Source organism: Neofelis nebulosa, chromosome 9 (genome assembly GCF_028018385.1).
Source record: "Neofelis nebulosa isolate mNeoNeb1 chromosome 9, mNeoNeb1.pri, whole genome shotgun sequence".
In the NCBI taxonomy this organism is placed as follows: domain Eukaryota; kingdom Metazoa; phylum Chordata; class Mammalia; order Carnivora; family Felidae; genus Neofelis; species Neofelis nebulosa.
In genome coordinates this window covers 31,002,237-31,030,061 of record NC_080790.1, presented here as the reverse complement: position 1 = coordinate 31,030,061, position 27,825 = coordinate 31,002,237, and the positions used below count along the sequence as shown (strand labels likewise).

Below are 27,825 nucleotides of genomic sequence, written 5' to 3'. Positions count from 1 at the left end.
TGTGTCCCCTGTGTGTGCTCTCAAAGTCAATTCGTAAGACACACAGTCCGGAAGAGTGTCTGACAATGGCAGGGGCTCAGTAGATAGTTGTTGATGGACTGGTGTCGCATTGTCCCCAGCTTCCTGAGTACCCGGTGGCATAGAGCCATCTTCCCAGAGGCCAAGGCGGATCCCATCATGGTTCTGACCCACCCGGGGCTCGAGGCACAGGTAGCCTGTCCACTTCAGACATCCACGCCCCATGTTGGCTAGAAGAGAAGCTCTGAATGGTCACGTAACTGTGTTTTGCTGTTAAAAAGGGCAAACCCTGGATACGAGCTCACAAGCTATTTCTTTCCCTGTGGAAAAGTGGGCTCTACATCAGGAAGCAAGCTGCTTCCTTGCCCAGAAGATTCATAGTCAAATGCTTGTAGGGGAGATTACTGAAACTCCAAAAAGGTCAGAAATGCCTCCTGCTTTTCTCGAGCATTCATTCTAACCCAAAGGGATGGCTCAGTACAGGCTTGTTCGCACCCTGGCTGTGTGAGCACTGGGCAGCTCGAGGAGCCTTGGGCAGAAAGCACATGCGTACCTGGCAGAAGCCACATTGACAGGTGAGGTCTGAAGTGAAGGCAAAAGGAAATGATTTTGTGAAGCCTCGGGTTGACCAGAAACACCCACCTCTTGACCTTGGCCTTGCCACTCAGGGTGATTCACAGGGCGTCCTCAGGGAATCTCACCAGTGCTCTCCAGCAGAGGTATTTGTCACGTGCTGGTATTTCCAGCACTCGTCTTCCAGCTGACCTCCTCTCTGGGGGCTGCTGGGGGCCCATTAAGCTACCCAGGATGGCGAGTCAGCAAGCTGACATCCTTAAGAAGGTGATGGTTGGCTTTGACTCAGGAGCACCCCGGACTGAACGTTCTCTCTCTCCCTTGCCTAACCGAACCCCCAAGATCACCTTTCCTAAGAAAGAGCTTCTCCAGAACATCTCAATCTTAGCTCCTTCTGCTGTCCCTGCCATGTGGGCAGCCCCTAGGTGACAGTAATTGCCGTCACTTCATGGGTGGTGGCACTGTACTGGTTGCACAGCGATCACTTACGGAGTTTCTTGAAAATCCAGATTCCTAGGTACCACACAAGAAGCTTCCTGTGGGGGAGACAGGACATGGAGAAGAGCAGCTCATATTCTGACTCATTCTCAGGTGCTTCTACGACACCGCAAGGACTGGGGACCACTGGCAATTAGAGCATTGAGACTTTAAAAGTGCATTCATTCAAATATCCGTGCCTCTGTTCAGACCTCCGGAAAAGAAAATTTGACTGTTTTGCTTCCTGACAGCGTTAGAAGAAGCAGTTCCCTCTTTTCCTAAAACAAGGTTGTTCTCTGGCTTCTTGATACATCCTAGACCAGCGGGAATCTGCAAGTGGCTCCAAGGCGATGCGGCCAACAAAGGGCCTTCCTAAGCAAGCATTCCAGACTCCCACAGACGCAGCTCCAGCATGTTCCCAAACTGCTGGAAAGGAGTGAGGCTGGGAGTTTTCCTTCAGGGCTCACCAGATCCCAAAAGCTTCTAGAAGGAGTTTTCCTGGGCTGGCAAGAATTTACAGCTCGGGAAGAGATCCAACTTGATGCATGTTTTGCAGAAAAAACTCCTGGAAATGGCTAAATTCCCCATATCACGTGAGGGACAGAAGTGTGTCTTAAAAAAAAAAAAAAAAGCAGGGTATATGTTGCTAATAACAAGACTGAATTAAGTTCTTAGATTCTGCTTGTTGCCAGTGCTGAGGCAGGAAATAATTCATTCTCCTTTAATTAATCTTTTTGTTTACATTATTTGCTCCCCAGGACTGGCTGAGAGAAGCCCTGTTTCTTTGTTTTGTTTTGCAGTCCTTGGTCAGTCAGATTTGGTGGCATTGTTCCTCAGCCCAGGGGGTCCTATGGGCAAAGCCCTTGTCACAACAGACCCACCGTGGAATGAAGGAGGGGCACAGCAAAGACCAGCAACAGGCCCACCGGGTCCTGCAGTCGGGGTAGCACCTGTCCTGTCCATCAGCACTGCCCCTGACCACTGCCAGCTGGGCCAGGTAGGACTCGCCTGTGTGTTGGGGGTAGAGGGAGGGGGAGGGGAGCCATGTCTGCCTCGCTCACACTTGGAAGCCCTGTTCTTGGCAAGGGGTTAATGAACATCGAATGCAAGAATGATAGGGTGAGGGAAAAACAGATGACTTCTAAAGTGGGCTGGACCGATTTCTCCATCTCAGTCTCTTCACGCACGTATACATCTAGCGCAGTCGGGGTCGGGGAGGGGAGGGAAGAGGGAGGGAAGGAGGAAGAGAGATGGAGAAGAGGAGGAGAGGAAGGGAGGGAAAGAGGGAGAGACAATGATAAAAGCACAAGGTACTCCATGGGTCAAAATCATAGATGTTGCCAGGGGGTGAAGTCAGGGTCCCCGGTCACAGTGGCTTGGAGATTCCAGGCCCATCAACGGCTCACTTCACCGCGTCCATTCCTCACGTGCCTCGTCAAGAGGTCAGAGCAGGCCATCCTAAGTGGTTCTAGACTGGACAGGCAATGTCTGCCCACCCTGCTCCCGGCCCGCTGTCTCCAGCCCCAGAACGCCCAGGGGAGGCATGTGGAGTCCTGCTTTTTTCACAGGTTGGTTCTTTATCTCTTTAAATTCAAGAAGCCACTGGTTTGATCTCTGGTTTACTCACTTCATGACACTGGGGGGCCAGAGGGGGCCCCACCTCTTCCCAGTATTGTCAGCCCAGGTCAGGGAGAGAAGGCCCAGGAGCCAATGCTCATGAGGGTGGCAGCCATCACATTTAACCCCTTCCTCCCCTATCTGCTTGCTTCCCGGCAAAGGTATGTCCTGGCAAGGTCAGCTGAGTCCCTCTAAGTGTCCATGGTTCCATGGCATGGCACACGCCCTTGGTGAAGAAAGCGACTCTTCTCGTGTGCAATGGAGAGATCCTACTTTATATATATTTTTTCGGCTTTCAAATAACAGGAGAACATTGCTGTTCTTTTGGCTCAAGCAAAAATAAGATGGTTTTGTTTTTGAAAACCCTATTTAAAGGGTTCATTATCTCACAGGCTGCTAACTATATACTCTGCGCCACACTCAATAAAAGCTTCATATAACTGTCTTTGAAATTAACAGCCACCTCTTGTGCTTTTCAAGTTATTAAAGACGCTGGCATGGTGGAGAGACTGTAAACTTTCTATACTGGTGATTAGTCAGCGGGGCCACATCCCACCAAATCCCCCAGGGCGTTCCCAACAAAAAGTTCCTTGTGACCCAAGCACCAATTTTTCTTTCTTGTCTGTTCATTCTAATTCCACTCAATTACTCCTGAGCAAGCTGTTTTATTCCTGTCAACTCATGTTATTTACTGGAGCCTGTCAGGAGGACTGGAGTGGAGGCTGATATTATGTAGGATGTTTTAAGACTCATTAAAACACTTTAAAACAATCACCTATTGTGATATTCACGGCCCTATATGGGGTGGCCTTGCCTGGGCCATTTGGAGTCTGGATCACTTTATTTATATGCTATTAAAAGTTTCAGATGAGAATGCTTTTTCTTGCTACAAAAATTTTGGACCTGGGAACCCAGGATTGGGTCTGGGCTTCTGGAGGCTTCTGGGCAAAGATCCAAAAGTTAACAGATTGTGTGTGTGTGTGTGTGTGTGTGTGTGTGTGTGTGTGTAAGGGTGTGTAAGGGTGTTATCCAGGAGCAGCTCTACCTCTGACTAATGGGCTGAAGAGGAATGGGGGTCAACAGGCAGTTCCAAATAGCAAGAGACGCTTGCCTTCTGGAAGAGAAGGTGGTTTCCCTGGGACAGTGTGTGTAAGAGCAGTTTTCCTCTGCAGATGGAAAGGTTCCCTGCTGTGTCACTCTTGGTCCATCATTATATAATCACAGAGCAATTTGTAGGAACAAGGCACCACGCTTAGATGTCCTGAGGGCGTAAAGCAGATAAGTTCATAGTCCTTGCATCATTCGATGAAGGATCCACTTTGCTGGCAGCATGCGGTGTCAGGTGCCAGGTGAGTACGTGAGCCAGTGAGGGACCAGAGCAGTCACATTATGTCCGCCCCCCCTCCCACCTTCCTCTTGCTTCCCACGGCAGCCTCCCGGCTTCCTGTGCTCCTGCGGCTCGTCCTCGTCTCTTCTGCTACCCCTGGTGACCCCAGGGCAGCCTAGATAGTCCCTGTGGCTGGAGGTCGATTCCTGTGCTGTAGGCGCCTGGACTCCAATGAAGAAGCCGTGCTCAAGCTGGGGAGGAAGTAGAGAATTTTTGCTCACCAAGTCCCCAAATCTGGAATTGCTCTTTTCTTCAGTGGTTCTAAGATGTTCTATGATGGCAGTGGTTGCTACAGACTCAAAGCAATGCTCAGGAAAAGTCTAAGTTAGGGGCAGCTGGGTGGCTCAGTTGGTTGAGTGTCCAACTCTTGATTTTGGTTCAGGTGATGGTCTCACGATTCATGAGTTCGAGCCCCACGTTGGGCTCTGTGCTCATAGCTTGGAACCTGCTTGGGATTCTTTCTCTCTCTCTCTCTCTCTCTCTCTCTCCCTCCCCTTGCCCCTCCCTCGAGTTCTCTCTCTCTCTCAAATAACAAGTTTTTTTTTTTTTTAAAGAAAAAGTCCAAGTCAAAACAGCATACATCACCTCACACACTTCTAGAACATGGTTTTCCCACAAGTGTCTCATCTGTTCACACATGCCCTTCTCACCCAAGTCAGGGAAATAGAAGGGATCATTCCAAAGCAGCACCGGCAGGGGAAGTGAGCCTGCGGGTCTAGAGCTATGTGCCATGGGGCACAGCAGTTCTCCTTCTTCAAATGCATAAAGAGGAGATTGAACTAGACCAACATTCTCATGCTGTACTTTAGGCATGAGATGCCAATCTATGCTCCAAGAGAAGTTGATTTCCAGTCAGATCCACTGAGGAAACGCTACTTGCTATCTCCCTAGTTCCTAGACTGGCATCCTGCTCCCATGAATTTAGAAAGTGCTGTGTTAGCTGATGTTCAGAACTCGTCCCAGCTGGAAATTCTAGGATGCAACAAAAAGGAAATGTGGATATCCAAAGTTATACGGCATTTGCCCAGGCACTTGGGGGACATACATAAAAATAAAATCAAACCCACAGACCTATCTCTTAGCCTGGGGTGAACCCAGCATTTGCATTTCCAACAACTCCCCAGTCAGTTGTGATGGGTAGCAAGCATCATACTGATAAGTTGGGGCCCAATTTAGACCCAGATGCTTTCACAGGGCAAGGAAATGAGGGAAGAGTGAAAGCAAGGTTTTGTGGGTTTTTTTTTTTTTTAGAGTTTATTTATTTTTTGTGCGCATGTGTGTGTGTGTGTGTGTGTGTGTGTGTGAGAGAGAGAGAGAGAGAGAGAGAGAGTGCCCAAGTGGAGGAGAGGAAGAGAGAGAATCCCAAGGAGGCTCCACACTGTCAGAGCAGGGCTAGAACTCATGAACTGAGAGATCATGACCTGAGCTGAAATCAAGAGTCAGACGCTCCACCAACTAGGCCACCCAGGTGCCCCAGAGAGCAAGGTTTTCAATTGCTCACTTCTGTTCACAGGAGGGCTGATTGTGCCTTTAGAAGACACTTCACCAGAAATCAACAGTTGAAGATGCAGTGGGGCAGAATTTGTTTGGTTTGGTTTTAAACCTCAGACCGAGGGGCGCCTGGGTGGCTCAGTTGGTTAAGCGTCCGACTTCAGCTCAGGTCACGATCTCACGGTCTGTGAGTTCGAGCCCCGCGTCGGACTCTGGGCTGATGGCCCAGAGCCTGGAGCCTGCTTCCGATTCTGTGTCTCCCTCTCTCTCTGCTCCTCCCCCGTTCATGCTCTGTCTCTCTCTGTCTCAAAAATAAATAAACGTTAAAAAAAATTAAAAAAAAAATAAACCCCAGACCAACACTCAGACTATATCCTAAGGGCAAACGTCTATGGCTCAGTTGCTAGGTAGCCATTGCCTGGGGCCAGATGGAAAGTGACGCTGGCTGTCCGCCCTAGAGGCTTTGGGGACCTGAGAGAAGGGCGCCTGTGAGACGTGGCCTTCTCAGTGTCCTCTGGCTGCAAGCAGAGCTGACCCAGCCTTCTGTCCAGGGGCTTAGAGCTTTGGGGCAGAGAAGGCAGGAGTTCAGGAACAGGGCCAGATCAGCTTCCCAGGCCCGCGAGGTTAGTTCTCACCAACTAGGCCTAGTTTCTCACCGGGGAAAAACCGCTGCTGCCCCTGTATCCCTGGCCTTCATCCACACACACACAGGAGAGCTGCTCGGCCCCCTGCCCACTGGCAAGGCCGCCTGCTGACTGAGAGAGTCTGCTCTCCCCAGGAGGACAAGCCAGAAGTGATGGATCTTGCACAGACTGAAGTTCAAGGTGAAGTGCAAGCCTGGAAAAAAAGCCTTATTACTACTCCCTCTCATATATTCCACAACCCAGACGAGCTAGATGACTCACCACTGTTTAGACAGATTCCGTTCTCCTCCTTGAGCATATTAGCTTCTGTTTTTCCTTCCCCACCCGTCCGTTGGACTCCTACACATACTTCAAGGCCTATGTCAAATGCCTCTTCCACTGATCTCTCCATTAGATGCAGGGATATCACTCCCCTTCGGAATTGCCAGAGTATATTATTTGCATCTATCAACTGGCATTTTTTTTTTTTATACGATAGTTGTTTTCTGTCTCCTCTCAGAAGCTGGAAGCCGGAAGGCGGCATGTTTCAACATTGTGCTTTCTATGTAGCAGGTACGCGGTGACCATTTATGGAATGGAACGTATTGTCCTTGCCGACAGTCCTTGCAAAGCATCACAGCCCTCGCTACCTGTTGGAGGGCAACCGTTGGCACTGTCTCCATCTCTGCAGCGTGGTGCCATCATCAAGCACGTGACGTGACACTGACGGTGTGGGGGTGCCTCCTGAGCAGAGTCAGCATCTTGACTGAAGGGTCTGGACCCCTTTGAGTTCCAGTCCCCACATGGGGTTGAAAGACACTCCGTTCTCCATTGAATTTGCAATCCTCAAGAAATAATGAAAAAAATGGAAATTTATTCCACCAAGAATATAACTTGGGCGTACATGTGGGCCATATTTTGCAACAGATGGGTAACTTATCTGATTAACAGCGCTGATCATTTGTCATAACGTAACACGTTATATCCCATCTTTATCATCTAGAATTTTCATGTTTGTAAATCTCACCTCCCTAAGAATGACGAAGCTTCGTGAGAACAGAATGAGTGACTTACCCAAAGGTGGAGAAGCCATGGGTGTTAGAGTCAGATCTGGATCCAAAGTTTGGTATCATTGCTACTCAGCCAGCCACCTTGGGTGAGCTGCCGAGCTCCTTTGAGCTGGTTTCCTCATTTTTAAAACCAGAGCAATGCTGCCCACCCCTGTGGGAACCAAACATGCCAACGGTACAGATTACTGGCACGTTACCTGTCCTGAACTAGGGGTTCCGTGCCTCCCCTTCCCTTCTCTCCTCCTCTGCTCATCCTGTAAAATACACAGATGCTCTAAGATTTCTGCCACCAAGTTTTCCGAACCTAATGCTGAGCGAAAGTGATCCTGGTATACTTATCAGGATGTGCACACAAAAATATTAGAAATTAGGACTGTCACAGGAAATGCAAAACATGTGGCCGCTGTGTTAGGACACTACTTGTTCAGAAGAAGAAAACAAAAACACTCCCTAACGACTCTTGCCACATGGAGAAGTCTTAACATGATTTCCAAACCACCACTTCTCCTTGGGCCACGGGGCCACAGCGTACAAGGGGCAAGAAGGCCATCCTGCTGCTCTGAGCCCTGCAACGGGAGGCACCTTCTCAGATTTATCACCCGGAAACTTCACCTCCATGACTCCAAGGGGAAGGTTTCCATGCGGTCTGCCCACCTGCTGACCCTGGGGCATGATGTCCCATTTTCCATGCATTCTTCCATTCGTTGTCCTGTCCCGTGACATTTGCCTCGCAAGCACTTGAGAACATCAGGCATCTGCTATTTAGTCTATAACCTGACACTCAAATTAAGAAAAATAAATGAGCTTACGCTGGCCTTGGGTCTTTCCAGTAGCTGGAAATTCCCGTGGCTGAGAAACCTCGTGAAGCCATCTTACTGCAGCATTTTATAGATCTGGCTGCAGGGGCCAAATTACCCTGCCCAGCGAGGTGGGCAGAAAGAAAGCCTGCTGATGACAAAATCTCTTTTCAACTAAATGATTATTTTTGTCTTGATGTATGTGTGGTTATGTTGTTATGAATGACGGTGGTTTTTTTTTTTTTTTTTTTTTCTTTCCCAAAGTTTCAGAGAGAAGAGAGGCATGTCTTTAATTCACTACCCAGGAAATAGCGAGCGTGGTTCTTCTTCCAAAATCCCCATCCAAGAAGCTGATGGCAGGCCTCTGAAACAGACCACCTGTGGGCACGTCACGAAGAAGTGGGCTTTGCTTTGACCAGGGCCTGTGGAAGGGGACGCTCAGTGCTCCGTCCCTTAAATGCACTAAGCGGTCGTTAGCCAAAGTGGATTTAACACACAGCCTCAAAACCAGCAGCTGTCTTTGCCACAGACATTGACCCCATCCCGCGTATAGACAGGCATCGTGTGTAATTACCCGGAGCATTTCCCTCACTGCGGAGTAAACTCGGGGTCTTCCCACCGGGGACGTTGCTGTGATAGAGTGGCCTGGATGTGGCCTGAGAAAGAATAGTTGTGGTGTACATACTCCATCCCAACTGCTTGTTCCCTCTCCGTGACCTACCCTTTGTGGGAAGCCAGGAATGCCAAATATTTCTTGCCGCTCTGCCCAGGCCTTTACTTACACTCCTCCCCACTCTGCGGCCCCAGACCTGGCCTTCTCCCTGGGCAGCTCAGGGCCCTCTGTCTCTCTCCTTGTTGAACGACTGCATTTTTGTTGGAGATGGTACATGAAACGTATTTCAAATAAAGCAAGAAGAAAGCATAAAATGATGTCTACGGGACCACATGCCGCCGTGCTCTGGCAGGGTAGATGTGCAATCCCCACGTAGGAGACTTCCTTGATAATGGCACAGTGTATCAAAGTTTCTAGGCTGGAGATACAATCACTTTTTTCCAAAAATGAAATGAGAGCCAGTCAACTGCAGACCAAAGGAACACAAGGTGGAAAATGGATGGGGAATGTTTTTAAAGAACCCACTGGCCACGCTGGGTGTTTGTTTCCTGAAGGGGAGAATTAAGCTCTCAGATCAGGTCTTTCATTTTTTGGTTTCGTTTCTAATTCTAGAATCTCCTCCGACCGCACTGGGAGGGCAAAGGGGGAAGACGGCTTCTTCTGTAGTTTTTGCTCCACATTTGTGAGGACATTTTCTTCAACAAATCTGTTTTGCCCCAAGGTACATTCTCAAAATATTTCCAGGCAGTATAACTCCAGAGGTGGGGCCTCAGGGAAGCTATGAATGTCTTCATTGCAAGTCTACTGAAGAGAAGAGGTAGGCGTCCTGAAAAGGTTCCTCTGGCTAATAGCTATGTGTCTCCGTGTGCCTGGGACAGCCTCCATTCATATCTGTTGACCTGTTATGATTATGAATAGTTGCCTCTTTCAAAAGTGTCCTGTTTGGATGATAACTTGTGTGGACATTCCTCCTGTCACGAAAAGTACCATGTCTTATGTCCATGTCAAATATGGTGTAGAAGTAACTGGTTCTGCAGCTGGCCTGGCAGGTGGCCTGGCTCTCAGGAGGGAAGGGATGACATCTGAACACACAGGTGGTGCCGTGGTCTTACAGGCCACCGTGCTGTCCATCCCTCGGGGCAGGTCCTGAGCTTTACACCCAGCTGCTGACTGCACGATGTTAATGGGAATAATTGAAAATAAGACACTTGGCTTTAGATTAGAAGGCAAAGTAGACCACTGGGTCTCTTCCCTGTCTCAAGACCTCATGCTCCTTAAGACTCCACCAACATCTGCAGAGTAGACGGTGACCCTGCTGGCTGAGGCAGGACCCCCTCAGCCCAGTTTTCCTTCCATGCCAGGATAGGTGGAACATCCCCAGATAGAAAAACAAAAACAAAAACAAAAACAAACCCACCCAATACATCTTTGTCAACAAATGCCTAAAATACAATAACGAGCATGTCCCGGACATTATTCCTTGCCCAGATGAGCTATTGGACCCATTTGGAATCCTATGTGGGTATTTAGGTAGTGAGAGAAAGTTTGGAGACAAGGGGGAAAGGAACAAAGAATGGATTGACTGATGGTTGTATCCTAGACTCTGAGCTCAAGGCGTGACTATTTGCCTACTGAACATGTACATAATTGCATTGGTGTGGGGAGATTTTTGTCCACTCTTAATTATTTTGAATACATCAGAAGGTTTACTTTTAAGAACAATTCACAGTAACATATATAGCCATTTGTGGACATTCTTCCTAAAGATAAGTGTTTAGTTATCTTTCATTTTACTCCTTATGCAAAACTCATTTATGATTCTGACAGTGTGCCTACAGAATTAATATTCAAAAAAACCTGTTTGATTTGTGTTACTTTTTATTTTAACTGGGGTTCATTTTAAATGGATTGAGAAGAAACTTATGATGCTTTGTCAGCTTCCAAGCTAACCATGACATTGATGGACACGAGACAGATGCAGGGTCTGTTACCAACACTTGCCTGCCAGGTCCCATGTGGTTGAATTCAGAGCGATGTTGCACAAAAGAAATGGTTTTGATTAAATCCTAGGGCTAAAAGAAGTTAAAAAAAAAAAAAAAGAATTATCAAACCAATCCACAGCCATCTGCGTGTGCCATGAGATCTCAATAGGGTAAGAGATAGGAGCATTGAGAAAATAAAACATGTTGGTTTTAACGTGGGAGTATCTTTCTTCCCTGTTTTATACCTGAGCTAATAGGCTGATGGCTAAATAGTAGAGTATTTAGAACTGGAAAATTATCAGTGGACTATAAAGATATCTCTGCATTCTGTAATCTACTCTGGAGAGACCTTCTAACAGAGGGCACACGCTGCTCAAATAAGGGATGAACACAATGGAAAGAGCTGAAATAAAGCTCACGTACTGAATACCCATGCGTTGGTGAGCTAAACAAACTGAAACGAGTTTTTGGTAATTTACAATAAGACTGTCTCTTTTGATAAACCGTTTTCGGATGGCAACTTTTCACATCTGCTTTGCTAGATGCTTCATCATGTACTGTTTCCTGTGCGCAAAGAACACCTCCATGTAGTTGCTTTGGGACTCAAGGGGCAGCGCTCTGTTTACAGAGAGCTGGTGCTGAGGGACCGCCTCCCCTTCCTTTTACTAATTAACATTCTTGACATTTGACTTGACAATAGTATTAGAGAGGCCTAACACACAACTTTTGTAAACACAAATAATCTTCTTGGTGGGAGTTACTGCTGAGTCAATACTGTTTCCGGATATAGTTTGATTTGTCAGTTACAAGTTTCTAAGGTTTCTGTTGTTTTCTAGTTGCTTCAGAACCCACCAGGGACTTCTTCTACAATGAACCTGGTATGGAATTACTCAGCTTTAAAAAAAAAAAAAAATAGCTGCCTCGTGAAACAATCGGAATGTGTTGGAGTTGTTTATTTATACATTTAAAAGTGTGTTTTAGGGGCGCCTGGGTGGCGCAGTCGGTTAAGCGTCCGACTTCAGCCAGGTCACGATCTCGCGGTCCGTGAGTTCGAGCCCCGCATCAGGCTCTGTGCTGATGGCTCGGAGCCTGGAGCCTGTTTCCGATTCTGTGTCTCCCTCTCTCTCTGCCCCTCCCCCGTTCATGCTCTGTCTCTCTCTGTCCCAAAAATAAATAAAAAACGTTGAAAAAAAAAATTTTTTTAAGTGTGTTTTGCATGTGGTATATGATATGGATATCATTTGGTCATGGCACCAAAATGGGTGTAAAGAATAGTATAAATACACGAATATATATAATATGTATACTATATAGAGACCATATACATACACATACATATTTGTATGTGTATATAATATATCCGTGTGTGTGTGTGTGTGTGTGTGTGATGTGTAGACACTGCTCCTCTTCTAAGGAAAGTGCTATTTGAACCTGTACCAAATGGTGTTTTCCTTGGTGCATCGCCAAAGCAGACTACACCCCTTCTGATGTCTATTCTGTATTTGTCATGTTCTGCTACCTCCGAGAGGTAATGTAGTGTTTGACTTCTTTCCTTATTCCTCCGATTAAAGTAACATGCAATCTTTGAAATTAGGCTGGAAATATATTAATAATTACTTTAAAAGTGTCATGAATATACAAACTTCTGCTGGTACAGAATGTACAATCGATTTGGTCCTGGACAGACCAAACATTTACCAATATATTAATAACACCAGATATAATAGGTTGCAGACATTAAACATTTACCTCGACAAACTTCTTTCTCTGAATATCCTGCATATCTAAAACTATTCATTGGAACCATCATACACCTAATAGCAATGTTTACTTACTATCTGCATTAGTTATTAGCTATTTTTACCTGTGTCTCCATTTATTTCACTGAGGAAAAGTTTTATATTTCAAAAGTAAGATCAAAATCCAACTTTCTCTTGACATTGTTTAATACATCTTTGTGCTCTTTTCTAGCTATATTTTGAAACAATTTTAGACTTAGGAAAGTTCCCTTTGCCCTTCACTCAACTTCCCCTATGGTAGCCTCTTACACAACCACAACACAATGAATGGAAGGATGAACATCAAGGCAATACTAATAACTAGACATGGGAGGCAGTTAAAGAGTATCCGAACACCAATTATGTGTTTTTGGATAGTTTCCCCACCAATGTCCATTTTCTGGTCCAGGAGCCAATCCAGGATCCACATTGTTCTTACAGCCTTTCAATATGCCCCTGTCCTTTTGTGAGCACTTCCTTATTACCTGTCAAGCTCTTTTTTGTTTTAATGTTTACTTACTTATTGAGAGAGAGAGAGAGAGAGAGAGAGAGAGAGAGAACCCTAAGCAGGCTCAGTGCTGTCAGCCAGAGCCAGACACGGGGCTCGAACACATGTTCCACGAGATCATAACTCAGCCGAAGTCAGACACTTAACCAACTGAGCCATCCAGGCATCCTAAAGCTATTTTTAATAAAAACCATTAAACATAATTCCACTTGAATTTAATAGAAGAAAAAGAAACTAAAATATAATTAGATGTGCTGAATTTCAGGTAAACATTTCTTTATAAGACTATGTCCTAAATTATCTCTCCAAAGGCAAGAAAAAGATTATGAAATACATTCAGATATTTATCAGTTAGGATTTGGTGCCTAATGAACCACTCTAAAGTTTTGTGGCTGAAAACAAACACCATTTCTCATTGCACACAGCTCTACAGGTCCGGGTTGGGGTGGTGGGGGTTGGAGGGGGAAGTGCAGTTCTGTAGCTCTGGATTGGCTGATCTTGGGTGAATTGCCTTGGGTGAAAAGCATCTATGGTTAAGACATGCGTCTGGGTCTGGAGCCTGGCTGCCCTGGGATCCCCACATCACATATGTGGTAAGAGTTGGTTATCTCTCAGCAGGGGCAAAGGGGGTGGCCTGATCATGTGATCTCTCATCCCAGGGCAGGATCAGGATAGCCCAGGCTTGCTCACATAATGGTAACAGAGTTGCAAGAAAGAGACTGGAAGTACACAAGACCTCTTGGAACAGGCTCAGAGCTGACACAATCTGCTCTTGGTCAAAGCCAGGCACCGGACCAGCCCAGAATCAAGGCTGCTTATTCTATTCTTCTTCTTCTTCTTTTTTTTTTTTTTTTAAATGTTTATTCATTTTTTTGAGAGACGGAGAGAGACAGGGCGTGAGTGGGGGAGGGGCAGAGAGAGAAAGAGAGAGAGAGAGAGAGAGGAGACAGAAGCCAAAGCAGGCTCTAGGCTCTGAGCTGTCAGCACAAAGCCCGATGCAGGGCTCGAACCCGTGACCTGAATCGAAGGCAGATGCTTAACCGACTGAGCCACCAAGGCACCCCTGCTTATCTTATTTTCCTTATGTACTGATGTTGGTCATTCAAATACAGAGTGCTCATGACAGCATTATGCTTTCGGATTCTAAGCATTCAGCAGATTTAAGCATTTATTTGGGGATTATTTTTCCTACTATATTTTTGAACGTATTTGCTATTTTATTTGTTCATTTTTTCTTTGCAAACACCAGTTATGTATTTTTGGATACACTTTAACTGCCACTCTTGTCTATCCTCTTCCTTATAACCTCTTTTTGCTACTATTATATACACCTAGAATGTCCCTTTAGAAATTTGCAGGCCTAAAAGTGTCACGTTATTAATCCAGGTTTTAGATAAAATGCCACATGGTTAGAGAGACCTCTCCTAGTCACCCAATCTAAAGAAGACCTTACCTTTTCATCTTCTATCACATAGTCTTGTTTTACTTTTTTTACTAGGACTACATATATTTATTCTATGTATTTTATTTTTTCTACCCCCTCCCCCACCATCCTAGATTATAAACTCTATGAAGGCAGAGATGCTTCTAATCTTAAACCCCGCTAAAACTCCAGCATTCAGCAGCGCTCCTGGCATATAGGGGGTATTCAGTAATTGGTTGTTGAATGAATGAATGAAAGTCCTGTCTGTTTTAAGGTAAATTTTTTTAATGTTTATTTATTTTTGAGAGAGAGCGTGAGTGGTGGGGGGCAGAGAGAGACGGGGCCACAGAATCTGAAGCAGGCTCCAGGCTCTGAGCTGTCAGCACAGAACCTGACGCAGGGCTCGAACTCATGAACTGTGAGATCATGACCTGAGCTGAAGTCGGACGCTCAACCAACTGAGCCACCCAGGCAGCCCTGCTTTAAGGTAAATTTATTCTAATTTTGTTGCATATAGTATAGCCTTCTTCTCTGTAATATTTTTCATTTACATTTATCTCCTATAATGTCCTTGAGATCATAGAGAAAACTCTTTGTCTGAGCTCTTTCTCTGTTTCCTTGGAAAATTTCTCCTGTTGTTCTTTATTTTCCTTTGTCTTACTTTTTTGTTGTTGTTGAAGTAAACTCTACACCCAAGGTGGGGTTCAAACTCAAGAGTCGTGCACTCCACCGACTGAGCCAGCCAGGCGCCCCCTTCCTTACATTCTTTTTTTCTTTATTTTCTCTCTCATTTCAAAGCAGACCTGTGTGGGTGATTCTTTCTGATCATTGTTCATCTCGTATACTTGCTGAAAGGTAGTCCGTAGAGGCAGGGAAGCAATGTTGGTAAGCTCGAACATACTGCTTCCTGTAGCCTCTCACCAAACCTATTACTTTCCTTAACCCGTGAATGTGCACCATCGTGCAGTTTTCATCATTTAAGAGATTGGCAATTTGCAAAATGCCGCGTTCCTCCGATGTCTACATCTCACCTCACTTCTGGTCGTCTCCACAGCGAAGAGAGTAAGTAGCGGATGAGAATTGTGTCACCCTGGTTTCTCCTTCATTTTCATCGGCCATGTGCTGTGGTGTCAAAGTCGGTCTCTACAGGGAGAGTCTTCTCCTGCAGTGAGTGGCCCTCTGTGCCCCTAGATCTTACACCACTTGAAGAATCCTTGTGGGGCTCCTGGGTGGCTCAGTCCTTGAGCCTCTGACTCTTGATTTCGGCTCAGGCCATGATCCCAGGGTCTGCACTGAGTGTGGAGCCTGCTTAGGATTCTCTTTCTCCCTCTGCCCCTCCCTCCCACCCCCCTTCTCTCTCTTAAAAAAAAAAAAAAAAAAAAAAGAGTTCTTGCCTGCATTTCAGGGTAACCTCTGTTGCTTTGGGGGAAATGGCCATCTTGCCTAAGGTCTGAGGATATGTTGTTAGTTCCCAGTGTTCTTCCTCATTTTGGTCCAGATTTCACAGCATTTGGCAGATTTGCTACATTGTTTGTGGTTCAAGAATGTAGTCGCATCCGTATTTTACTGGCAACTAAAATGTGCCTCCATTTTCTGTTCTTTTTGAGATTTTTGAGGAAGAGAGGGGGAGAATTAACATCTGTACACCACGATCTTTAACCAAAACTCGCTTTGTACTCTGAATTGCATTCAGTAAATGTGTGTTACGCAGTGTGGGAGAGGCCGTTCACCTACCAGGCTTGGGACCGAGATCTGAATTCTCACAAGGTTTATCTAAAATTTTATGGCACAATCTTGCACCACCCACCCCCCCCCATGTCCTTTCTTCTCCATCCATTTTGCTCTGCTTTTCTGTACCTCCAAATCTCTAGAGGTTTTTGGTTATTTTTGGCCTCCTGGTGCAGCTCAATGTGCTCTCTTCCTCCTTTGACAGCGATTTTCTTTGTCGTTTTTGTGGCGAGAGCTTTCCCGGGCCCTCATCTCCCTAACTTCTCCAACTTAATCCCCAGGGTTGCCTGACCTCAAAGGAGTAGTGAGTTGATAACAACCACCCTCCCCCGCCCCCATCACTGCCTCTGCTTATCTGCATTTACTTTATCCAAGCAATGTTGCCAAAGCTGGTGTGTGTATTATCCCAGGTAATCCTTCCAAAAACCCTGCAAAGTTAATATGATAACCTGCAATTTAAACATAAGGATGTGAACGGGATTTTTTTTTCCCCCTAAAACTGACTCCAGATTTATACTCAGAGATGTCACTGTGTGTGTTCAGGAAAATACTTTGAAAGATGGTCTTGGGGGTGATTGGGCTCTCAGGGTGTCAGAAGAGGTTGGAAAGGAGAAATTGTTGCTTTGCTGCGGGAAGGAAAAGGGGGAAAAGAAAGGAAAGGAGGGGAAAGAAGTTAGAGGCTAGACCTGAAAAAGAGCCAGTAAACTCCCAGGACTTCCCCCCGCTGAGGTGTTAGAATGCCATTCCTGTACAAGGTGGCTGTGCCCCCTCCTGGATCTCTCCCATCCCCCAATCTTCCACCCATCCGCTGTGCACCCAATTGCTCGGACGGGGGTAGGGGGTGGTTTCTACAGTTCTTACAGAAAGGTCTTCTTGGCTGACGCCTCAAAAGTCAAACGTGCACACCGCAGACCAGGGGCTGGGACACAGAAGGGGCATGAGCACACAGCCCCTCCGCAAAGGGAACATCTTTGATCAGGAAGGTTTGGACTTTTTTTTTTTTTTTTTTTTAGCCACAGGATTGTGGTGGTTGTGGTTGTAGAGATAGGCGGATGCCTTGAGCCAATTTTTCCTCTGTCTTAAGAGAGAAAGAGGCCACAGGGTTTTTATGACATCTGGGCTTTATGTCCATACGAAAAACGAGGCTCAGAGAAAGCAAACAACGTGCCTCAGGACACTCGAAATATGGAGGGCCTCTTGTTATTTAACAAACCTGCCCAGTTCTTTCCTGCTCAGGATGTTTCAGGGCAATGTTTTCCCCCAAATCTGTGCCTTGCCAGAACACTCCCCAATCACTCCCAAATCACTCACCCAGAGATGTTTTCCTCTACTTCCTATGAGGTACCCCCCTGCCCACGCTCCGTCTCTCGCTCCTTTTCATGCTTCATTTTTCTGAAGAATCGCAGACAGCCCCACCAGGGGCAATGTTACAAATGTAATTTTTAGGCTAGCTTCTCTAACAGGATAGAAGCTTCTGGAGGATAGAGATTTTTGTCTTTCAGTCACCACTGTGTCCAAAATGCCGAGTATAGAGAGCTTAGCATTTAGATGGTGCTCAATAAAGATGGGTGCTCAGGGGCGCCTGGGTGGCGCAGTCGGTTAAGCGTCCGACTTCAGCCAGGTCATGATCTCGCGGTCTGTGAGTTCGAGCCCCGCGTCAGGCTCTGGGCTGATGGCTCAGAGCCTGGAGCCTGTTTCCGATTCTGTGTCTCCCTCTCTCTCTGCCCCTCCCCCGTTCATGCTCTGTCTCTGTCTGTCCCAAAAATAAATAAAAAACGTTGAAAAAAAAATTTTTAAAAAGATGGGTGCTCAATACACTCAATAAACGTTCACAGGGTGCCTCCTCCATGTAGGGATGGTCTCCTGTCTTTCTCATTTCCAACTGATCAAATGCAACCCAGTCCGCTCGTTTCGAAGCCAGTCACAGAGACACTGTACTTTCTTCAGAACTGAGCCAAACAATGCATTAGGCCTAGTCTCACAAGTAGCTGCCTCTATTTATTGACTTACTTTGAAGGGAACTTCAAGGAGCTTTGGTGGGGAGCCATTACTACATTAGTCAGATATGAATCTGCTGTTGTATTCTCTCCTCCACACGTGAAGCCATAAGTCTACAGGGCTGGAGACACTCGAGCCCCATGGCTTAAATTTTATGCAACTTTCTCTGGAACAATCATATGCCCATTTCTCAACTCCTCATGCCTGGTGTCTGGGCTACAGGTCAGCCAACAGTGGGCAGAAGGTACCAGGCCATCCTTGCACAAGACTTCTCCATCCTTTGGCCGAGGGAGAAGGATGTCCAAAGGGGAAGGACGCTTCATTTCATTCCATGTTTTCCCTCACATATTTCTCACGTGATGCTAGCTACGCAAATGAAGCGGGCTACAAACGCTTCGGCCACGAGCTCCAGCCACACCAACTTTGAAGAGCTACAGTAATAATACCTGGGTCTTTCTTTGCTCACCTTGAGACCATGCGGCATTCTTGAACCTCTCATTTCATTGTCTTGGTGAGATCATCTACCCATCAGCAGGATAAATCACTGGTAAGATGTTGGAATGTCACATGCCCAGAAAATTCTTAGGAAGAATATGGCCATAAAAATAAAATCACACTGTTGGGGAAGAAAAAACAACAAGCAACAACAACAGAGACAAAAACATAAATTAATGCAGTAAAACACATCTATTGGGAATGACTGGGGCAGGGCAGAGGGCTCTTTCTACATGCCGAACTGAAATGTTCTATTAAGGTTTAAGAAATCATGTTTACAGCAGATATAAATTAAATTAACTGTGAGTCCATAAAAGAGAGCAGCTGTTCTCCATCTCCAGTGATGATAGAACAAGAGGAAAGGCTGGTCAGAGGTAAGGAAGACTTTCTTCCTGGCGGTGGGACCTATAACAACATTAAGGGGATAATGTGGGGACACAAGAGTGCTGTGAAGCTGTCGCCTCTGACACACATTGGGAGGGCACAGATCACATGAATTTTACATGTGCCTTGATGTCCTTTGCCCTTGACCAAGATTTCATAATAGCCCCCGATTTCTCTGTACATTCAGCTCTTCCACCGTAAATAAATGGGACTCCTTACACGGAAGCTCCAAGAATGCAAATGCACATCTCAAAGTGAAAACGATCATCTTGTCCTGGCTGCAATAGCGTGGCTCAAGGCTAGGTTGCTGAGTGACTGAAGGGATCTCTGATCCCGCAGGCTTCAAGACCATGCTCAACGGCTGAGTTCACCAGACACACATAATGCCTGGGTCATTCCTATCTCTACTTGCTGGCCTGGTGCCTTCCCTAACATGCTGCATCTGTGACGGGGATCCCACGTGTCTGCCTTGCCTACCAAGCTGCACCTTCACCTCTTGCCCCAATCCACAGGGCTCTGGAAGCAGCAAATGGAAATGCAGATAAGGAGGAAGAAAAGTATGTGATATCTGGGAATTGTGGCAGGAATCCAGGAATGTCCTAGGGACCATATTGAGTTCTGCTTTTCTGATGAGGTTTGATTCATATGAATGAACTACTTTAGGTTTTGGTCAACTCCAGTGTATTATACTGGACGATGTTCCGGAGATAATAATTTCTTAAAGTTACAAAGGCATCTTCAACTTACAAAGTTGTCTGGAGGGATTTTATGTTTGCTTTATTTTTGACTTGGTAGGTTGTTTTATTTTATTTTATTTTATTTTTGTTGTTGTTGTTGAATGCTTTTTTTTTTTTTAACATTTATTTATTTTTGAGACAAAGAGAGACAGAGCATGAACGGGGGAGGGTCAGAGAGAGAGGGAGACACAGAATCTGAAACAGGCTCCAGGCTCTGAGCAGTCAGCACAGAGCCCGACGCGGGGCTCGAATTCACATACCGCGAGATCGTGACCTGAGCCGAAGTCGGACGCTTAACCGACTGAGCCACCCAGGCGCCCTGAATGCTTTTAATATAGTGGTTTTTAGATTAAGTGTGTGCGTGTATGTGTGTGTGTGTGTGTGTGTGTGCAGTAATATATAAAAAGGATTATATACCATGACCAAGTGGAATTTATCCCAGGAATGTGAGGGTGATTCAACATACAAAAAATAATTTATGTCATATGCTATATCAATATAATAAAAGACAAAAACCACGTGATTATCTCAACAGATTCAGAAAAAGTATTTGGCAAAATCTAATATCCCTTCATGATAAAACAAAACAAACAAATTAGGAATAGAATGGAAATTCCTCGGCCTGATAAGGGAATCTCCAAAGCAAACAAACCCACAGCAAATATCACAGTAATGGTGAAAGACCAAAAAGCTTTCTCCCTAAGATCAAGCAGAAGACAAGGATATCTACTCTGACCACTTCTATCTTGTATTGGAAGTTCTAGCCAGGGCAATTAGGCAATAAATAAATAAATAAATAAATAAATAAATAAATAACATCCAAATTGTGAAAGATGAAGCGAAATTATCTCCATTCACAGATGGCACGATCTTCTATATGGACAATCCATACATACAAATAATCTAGCAAAAGTAATAAATGAGTTTAGCAAAACTTTAGGATGCAAAATCAATAACAAAAGTCAACTGCATTTCTCTATACTAGCAATGAATAATTCATAAATTAAACACACATTCCATTTAAACTGGCATAAAAAGAAGGAAATACTTAGGCATACGTTTAATAAAAGTGGGGCAACACTCATACACTGAAAACTACAAAACGTTGTTGAAAGAAATGAACAAAGACCAGAATGGACGGAAAGACATTCCAAGTTCATGAATTGGGAGGCTCAATATCATTAAAACAAATAATTCCAAAGGAGGTCTACAGATTCAATCCTATCAAAATCCCAGCTGCCTTTTTTCCTTTTTTGCAGAAATTGATAAATGGATCCTCATACGCATACAGAAATGCAGACAACCCAGAATAAACAAAACAGTCTTGACTAAAGAAGAACAAAATTTGTGGAATCACCCTTCTTACTTTGAAAATTACTATACAGCTACAGCAGCTAAGACAGTGCAGTTCTGGAGTCAGGGTATACATAGAGATCACGGGAATAGAAAAGAGATCCCAGAAATAAAATCCTTGCATTTATGGTCAATTGGGATTTCAACAAGTGTATCTGTCAGGTTTTTTTCAGAAAAATGGAACCAATAGAATATATGTACGTGTGAATTAAGAGATTTATTTTTGGGGGGCACCTGGGTGGCTCAGTCAGCTAAGCATCTGACTTCAGCTCAGGTCATGATCTCACAATACGTGAATTTGAGCCTCACATCAGTCTCTCTGCTGTCAGCACAGAGCCCACTTGGGATCCTCTGTCCCTCTCTCTCTGCCCCTCCCTCACTCTCTTTCTCTCTCTCAAAAATAAATGCACATCTAAGAAGCAACTGGTTACCAAAACTCTTTAAAATGAGAGAGAGAGATTTATTTTTGAGGAATTGACTCATGTAATGTGGGAACTGGCAAGTCTAAAATCTGTAGGGCATGCTGGCAGGCTGGAAACTCAGGTGAGTTGATATTACTGTCTTAAGTCTGAAATCTGTAGGGCAGGCCCAAAGGCTGAAAACACAGGCAAGATTTCTGTGTTGTTGTCTTGAGGTAGAATTCTTTCTTCTCCGGGAAACCTCCGTTTTCACTCTAACGGTCTTCTACTGATTGGATGAGTCCCACCCACATTATCAAAGGTAAGATCTTGTCAACTTAAAATCAACTGACTGTGTATGTTAATCACATCTACAAAATACATTCACGGCAATGTCTAGACTAGTGTTTGAAGGAATGATTGGACACCACAGCTAAGCCAAACTGACACATAAATTTAACCATCACAAGAAGGGTGCCAAGACAATTCAATAGGGAAAAGATAATCTCTTCAACAAATGGTGCTGGGGCAACTGGACACCTACACGAGAAAGTATCAAGTCGGACCTCTTCCTCATATCATATACAAAGTTTAATTCAAAATGGATCCGAGATTTAAATGTAAGAGCTGAAACCATAAAATTCTTAGAAGAAAGCACAGGAGTACTTTGTGAATTTGAATTAGAGAACAGTTGGTTAGATATGACACCAAAGGCACAAGTGACAAAGAAAAAATTAAGTGGACTTCACTAAAATAAAAACTTTGTGCTTCAAAGGACACCATCAAAAAAATGAAAAAGGCAACCCACAGACTGGGAGAAAATACTTGCAAGTGTAAATGTCCCAGGTAACTGACAAAGGACTCGTATCTAGAATATATAAAGAACACTTATAGCTCAATAACACAATGACAAATAACCCAATATAAAAATAGGCAAAGCAGTTGAATAGGTATTTCTCCAACGAAGAGAATACAATTGGTTGAGAGCAATGCCTCTCACATTTACAAGTTATCCTTTTTTATATCCATTTACCAGGTTACGATTCCCAAAATTTCTTTTTTTTATTTTTTTATTTTTTATTTTTTATTTTTATTTTTATTTTTTTTTAAATTTTTTTAACGTTTATTTATTTATTTTTTTTTTAATTTTTTTTTTCAACGTTTTTTATTTATTTTTTGGGACAGAGAGAGACAGAGCATGAACGGGGGAGGGGCAGAGAGAGAGGGAGACACAGAATCGGAAACAGGCTCCAGGCTCCGAGCCATCAGCCCAGAGCCCGACGCGGGGCTCGAACTCACGAACCGTGAGATCGTGACCTGGCTGAAGTCGGACGCTTAACCGACTGCGCCACCCAGGCGCCCCAACGTTTATTTATTTTTGAGACAGAGAGAGACAGAGCATGAACGGGGAAGGGGCAGAGAGAGAGGGAGACACAGAATCTGAAGCAGGCTCCAGGCTCTGAGCCGTCAGCCCAGAGCCCGACGCGGGGCTCGAACTCACGGACCATGAGATCGTGACCTGAGCCGAAGTCGGACGCTTAACCGACTGAGCCACCCAGGCGCCCCTTTTTTTTTTTTTTTTTAAGTTTATTCATCCACCGTGAGGGAGAGAGAGAGCACAAGCAAGGGAAGGGCAGAGAGAGAGGAAGAGAGAGAATCCCAAACAGGCTCTGAACAGTGTGGAGGCCAAGGTGGGGCTCGAACCCACGAACCGTGAGATAGTGACCTGAGCAGAAGTCAAGAGTCAGATGTTCAACTGACTGAGCTACCCAGGAACCCCGACAATTCCCCAAACTTATCTTTAAATGTCAGGAGGGGCAAGGCCCGGGCTCCGTGTTGTACTGATGAGTTAATCGCTCATCCACTCTCTCAACAGATGCTTCTTGAGCACCTACTATGATTGTCAAGGTCCTCAGAGGAATCCATGTGTGTAGTTTAGAAGCTCAGGTAGGGAAGACTAAAGCACTGTCCCTACCCTCAAGGAATCCACAGAGTTGCCCTTTACACAAATAAGCAATTACCAGGAGATGTGGTAATTTTCCAGCTCTGGAAAACAATCCCTATAGCTGTGTTCTGTCCCTGTTGGGTTTTCTGACCTCTGTAAACTATAACATCTCTGAAGGCTACTCTGTACACTGTTAACATTTCTGAAGGCTATTTCCTAGTGCTGCCTGCTGTATCTTTTTGTTTCTTTTCCTTCCTGAAACTAAATTCTTCCTGGGTTCTGGATTCTCAGATGGATTGCAGATGGCTGCGTATATGTCACTGATTTCATTTTAGGAGCATTTGTATTGCTTTCTGCCATTTTTAGTCATTTTGTTTTTAACATGAATAAAACAACTCCACCTGCTTCTTTCATAAGAGGGGTGTGGAAGCGTCAGAGGATCCTACTGGCGCTGAGCAGAAATGGTGGATTGCTGACCAGGGGTTCACAATTCTCTCTGCAGGGCCAGCCACGAGTCCCTAAAGACCTTCAGGTGACCTTGCAGTTCACTTAGTTACTGTGCACCTTCTGTTGATGGAGAAGAAATTACCTGGATGTTGCTGGAATTACCTGGATAATGGCTGTGTTAGTGAATATTTTTAGACTTGTGTCACTGTAAATCAATTAAATATCAACTTAGGTCTGGGGGCATCTGGGTGGCTCACTCAGTTAAGCATTTGACTCTCGATTTCTGCTCAGGTCATTATCTTGCGGTTTGTGGGTTCGAGCCTCTCTCTCTCTCTCTCTCTCTCTCTCTCTCTCTCTCTCTCGCAAAATAAAATATTTTTTAAAGAATATCATCCTAGGTCTGGAATTGATCTCTGGTTTGTTAATTTGTTCTTTTGTGCTTCCTTTTTTTCTTTCAATAAATGCTGTAGTAAATCCAGTCTGGACCATACTTCTTGCTGGCACTGGAGAAGCAAACATATACATGAAACACAATCTCTGTCTCACTGGAAGAAGAAAAAGAAGAAGAGGAGGTCCGATGACTTCATATGAATTAACTCAATTAATCCTCACAGCAATCCTACAAGATAGGCGAATTTTTATCCCCATTTTACAGATGAAACAACCAAGATTAAGTTCTTTGCCCAAGATCATGTCATTGCTAAGTACTTCATGGCTCTGGGGTCCATGAACTGTATCACTGTGTTAGGTTTCCTCTCTTAAAACATAGTGTTCCGTACCACAGATTCTAAAAAGCATATAAAATGAACTGTTTTGTTCATTTCTTCCACAAATACTTACTGAGCTCTAACTATGTTCTAGGCAGTAGACTAGCCTAGGGGGGATAAAAGGTAGCAAGAAAGACATGTGGTTCTATCCTTGAGAAGCTGACGGTCTCAAAGCAAATAAATCCAAGGACGCCAACCGATTCAAACGTTATAAACCAATTCAGTTCCTCCAACCTGGGATGGAGGGAAAGAGCAGGGGAATTTTCTCTAGATGTGGTGGACAGGAAGGTCTGCCTGACACGTTAGCTAAGACCTGAAGGAAGAGATGGAGCTGAGCTGAAGGCAAGAGCATCTGGGATGGGGAATGGGTGGTTTTGAGCCACTGAAAGCAGAGAGAAGAACAGCGAGAGGTGAGTTGGAGAGGTGGGTATCCGGCCATGCGGGGCCTCAGGGGTGATTGTGAGTAGTTGTGATTTCATGCTGAAGGCAGCAGAGAGCCACGAAGAGCTTTAAGTGGGAGCGTAACGAATGGTGTGATCTGATCTCTTTTTAGAAAGCACTTCTGCTTCATGGGAATGGATTACAAGAAGCAGAGACCTTGTGGAGAGACCCAGTAAGAGACTCCTGTAACATTCCAGGTGGTAATGAGTTCACTCTGGAGGGGGCAGTGTAGATGAAAAGTAGGTGAATTTGAGATATGCTGTGCTGGTAGAATCAACAAACATGATAATAAATTGGATATGGAAGAGTGGAAGGGGCTACAAGGGAACATGAAGAGTTAAGGATGAGTCCTAAAGCTTTGGGGAGGACTGTGGTTCCATTTCCTGAGATAAGACAGTGTGTGCGTGCGTGCGTGCGTGTGTGTGTTGGGTGGGAGGGAGAGTTACAGAGAGATGCAGTCCAGTCTTGTGCTTTAGATCCATGATGTCATCACATCTCAGGCTCCTTCCATCCTCCTGCTTTGCCATCTAGTGTGTGGCTTGCATTCTCATGGTCCCAAGATGGCTGCAATCCTTCCAGCCCATATCCATGTTTGCAACAGGAAGATGGAAAAGGAAGCAAGCAACATGGAAGAAAGTAGTGACCCTTCTCTGAAAGAAAACTTTCCTTGAAACCCCCCACAGACTTCTGCTTATATCTCCTTGGCCAAAATTCTGTCCCAAGGCTAGCCTTTGTTGCAAGGGACGCTGGGAAATGCGGCTTTATAATGGAGTGAGGTAAGTCTCTGCCACAATCAGATTAGGGTGACAGGGAGAATGGATATGGGGTAGACAGCCAACAGTGTCTGATAGACCATCCTCTGCCTTAGTTAACCTGTGAATCTGAGTAGCCTGAAGGACAATATATTTTTTAATTTACTCAGGTCTCCATTCTTCATGAGTGAGCAAACTGCATCACGAGTGCTGGCAAACCCGGGGCTGTCCTATTTCTGATGATAAAGAATCTTCCATTTGTGAAAAGGAAAGACCGACCTTCTGTCATCGACCTCCTTGCCACCTCCCAAGAGCATCCCTCAGTCCCAGAACTTCTCTCTTTTTCGAGTGACTGTGTCACACAGAAGCATTGCCATCAGGCTTGGTATTCTGCCACCAAGCTCATACCAAATATCCTGAGAAGTTGGCTAAGTCCAATTGAGTGCCACTTTTATCTTACAAACTGCCTCGTGATTCTTGGAAGGGAAGCAATACCAGATTTAGCTATGGGAGAGTCTCCTCATCAGGGTCCCCAGGGCAGTCTAGGTGACCCAGGCGTGTGAGCCAGCCATCCCCAGTATGTGTCTCTGGGATGCTGAAGCCTTTATTCTCTGTGCATTGTAGGGCCCCTCTACCTGAGCCGAGAAGAGAATTCCCTGGCAGAAAGCAGAGGCCTGTCTAGAAGCTGTGGCCCATTAGCCTTGTACAAAGATAGACTGTGCTCTGCTGGAATCTAATCTGGAAGCGTTTAATACATTTGCAGCACACGTGCCAGCTACTTAGGAGGAGGGATGGTCAGTTTTTTCTCTAAAAGAGAAACTTCAAGCAGAATATAAATCAGCCTTCTCAATATGCCCATCATACCTGACACTGAAAAGAGTCTTCAGTGAGGGGAATTGTGGTCTCTGGGGAAGAACCTTGGCCAACAACGAAGAGAAAGAGAAGGAAAAGACCAAAAAAGAAAAGGAAGGAGAGGCTCTCATTGTGTTGAATCAGAAACCACTTTTTCTCTGGAAGAAATTCAGCAAGTGAGTGTCTTGTCAACTTACTCGAGTGAAAACAGGGGCAATTAAGACAGGACAAACCATCCCCAAACGCTCAAGTTTGGGATTCGTTGAACATCTCAAGCTATTTTCCAAATGTTTGGGGTTTGGCACAGTCCGGGCTCATGGTTGGGAAATTTTCCTGAAGATCTGTCTGAATGGCCCTATTTTTATTCCATCCCCTTGCAGTTAATATCCGGCTAACTCATTCGCTCCATGTTTTGTACTGGCTACACGTTGGATATCTTCAGACCCTACACGCGTCTGTTCCCCTTCATGTGGTTCACCGAAATCTCAGGATATCGTCTTCCTGCCATTTGTGTCTTTGTCCACCATCCTCGGGGATTGGGACATGGCGGCAAGGACAGAAACGGGCCCACGTCACGTGCAGCGCTGCACAAGGATTCCAAAAACGTTTCTCAAAGCCTCAGGAGGTGCAAGAGCTGACTGCACAGTTTTGGAAAGATTGCATACGGAGAGGGATTGAACTTATTCTCTCTGGCCCTAGAGGGGTGGAACTAGGACCAGAGACGTCTGTGGGCTCACTACAAGAAGGAACTTCTCATTTCAGAGCAGCCAGAAGGACAAAGAGCTGTGTTGTCTTCGGCAGAAGACGTGGGTCTCCATCCGAGGTTCGTAATGGTCCTCCATTAATTTTTGGAGACTGAAAAATGTATCAATAAAGGTATTCAACTATAGACAATGGTTGGATCGAACGACCTTAAAGTGCCTTTCTTTTTTTTTTTTTAACACAGTTTTAATGACTGCATGTTAATCTTTATTTATTTTTGAGAGAGAGAGACAGCGTGTGAGCATGGGAGGAGCAGAGAGAGAGGGAGACACAGAATCTGAAGCAGGCTCCGGGCTCCGAGCTGTCAGCACAGAGCCCGACGCGGGGCTGAAACTCACAGACTGCGAGATCATGACCTGAGCCGAAGTCGGGCACTCAACCGACTGAGCCACCCAGGCGCCCCTATAGT

The 27,825-nt window shown here is 45.2% G+C and overlaps 2 long non-coding RNA genes across 10 annotated transcripts; one reads left to right on the top strand and one right to left on the bottom strand.

Moving 5' to 3' along the window:
• Positions 1-15: 15 nt before the first annotated feature.
• Positions 16-15,702, bottom strand: LOC131484635 (uncharacterized). Its single transcript, XR_009248359.1, has 2 exons — positions 15,389-15,702; positions 16-10,738 (listed from the first exon to the last, which is right to left on the bottom strand). It is a non-coding gene; the product is annotated as an uncharacterized LOC131484635 (long non-coding RNA).
• On the top strand, positions 13,415-27,564 carry LOC131484634 (uncharacterized). 9 transcript variants are annotated; one of them, XR_009248356.1, is made up of 4 exons: positions 13,415-13,527; positions 14,492-14,844; positions 24,313-25,222; positions 25,582-27,564. It is a non-coding gene; the product is annotated as an uncharacterized LOC131484634 (long non-coding RNA). The 9 variants fall into 9 exon arrangements; XR_009248358.1 differs by having other exon boundaries at positions 13,436-13,533; positions 14,666-14,844; XR_009248350.1 differs by having other exon boundaries at positions 13,436-14,844; positions 25,582-25,826; positions 25,973-27,564.
• The last annotated feature ends 261 nt before the right edge of the window (positions 27,565-27,825 follow it).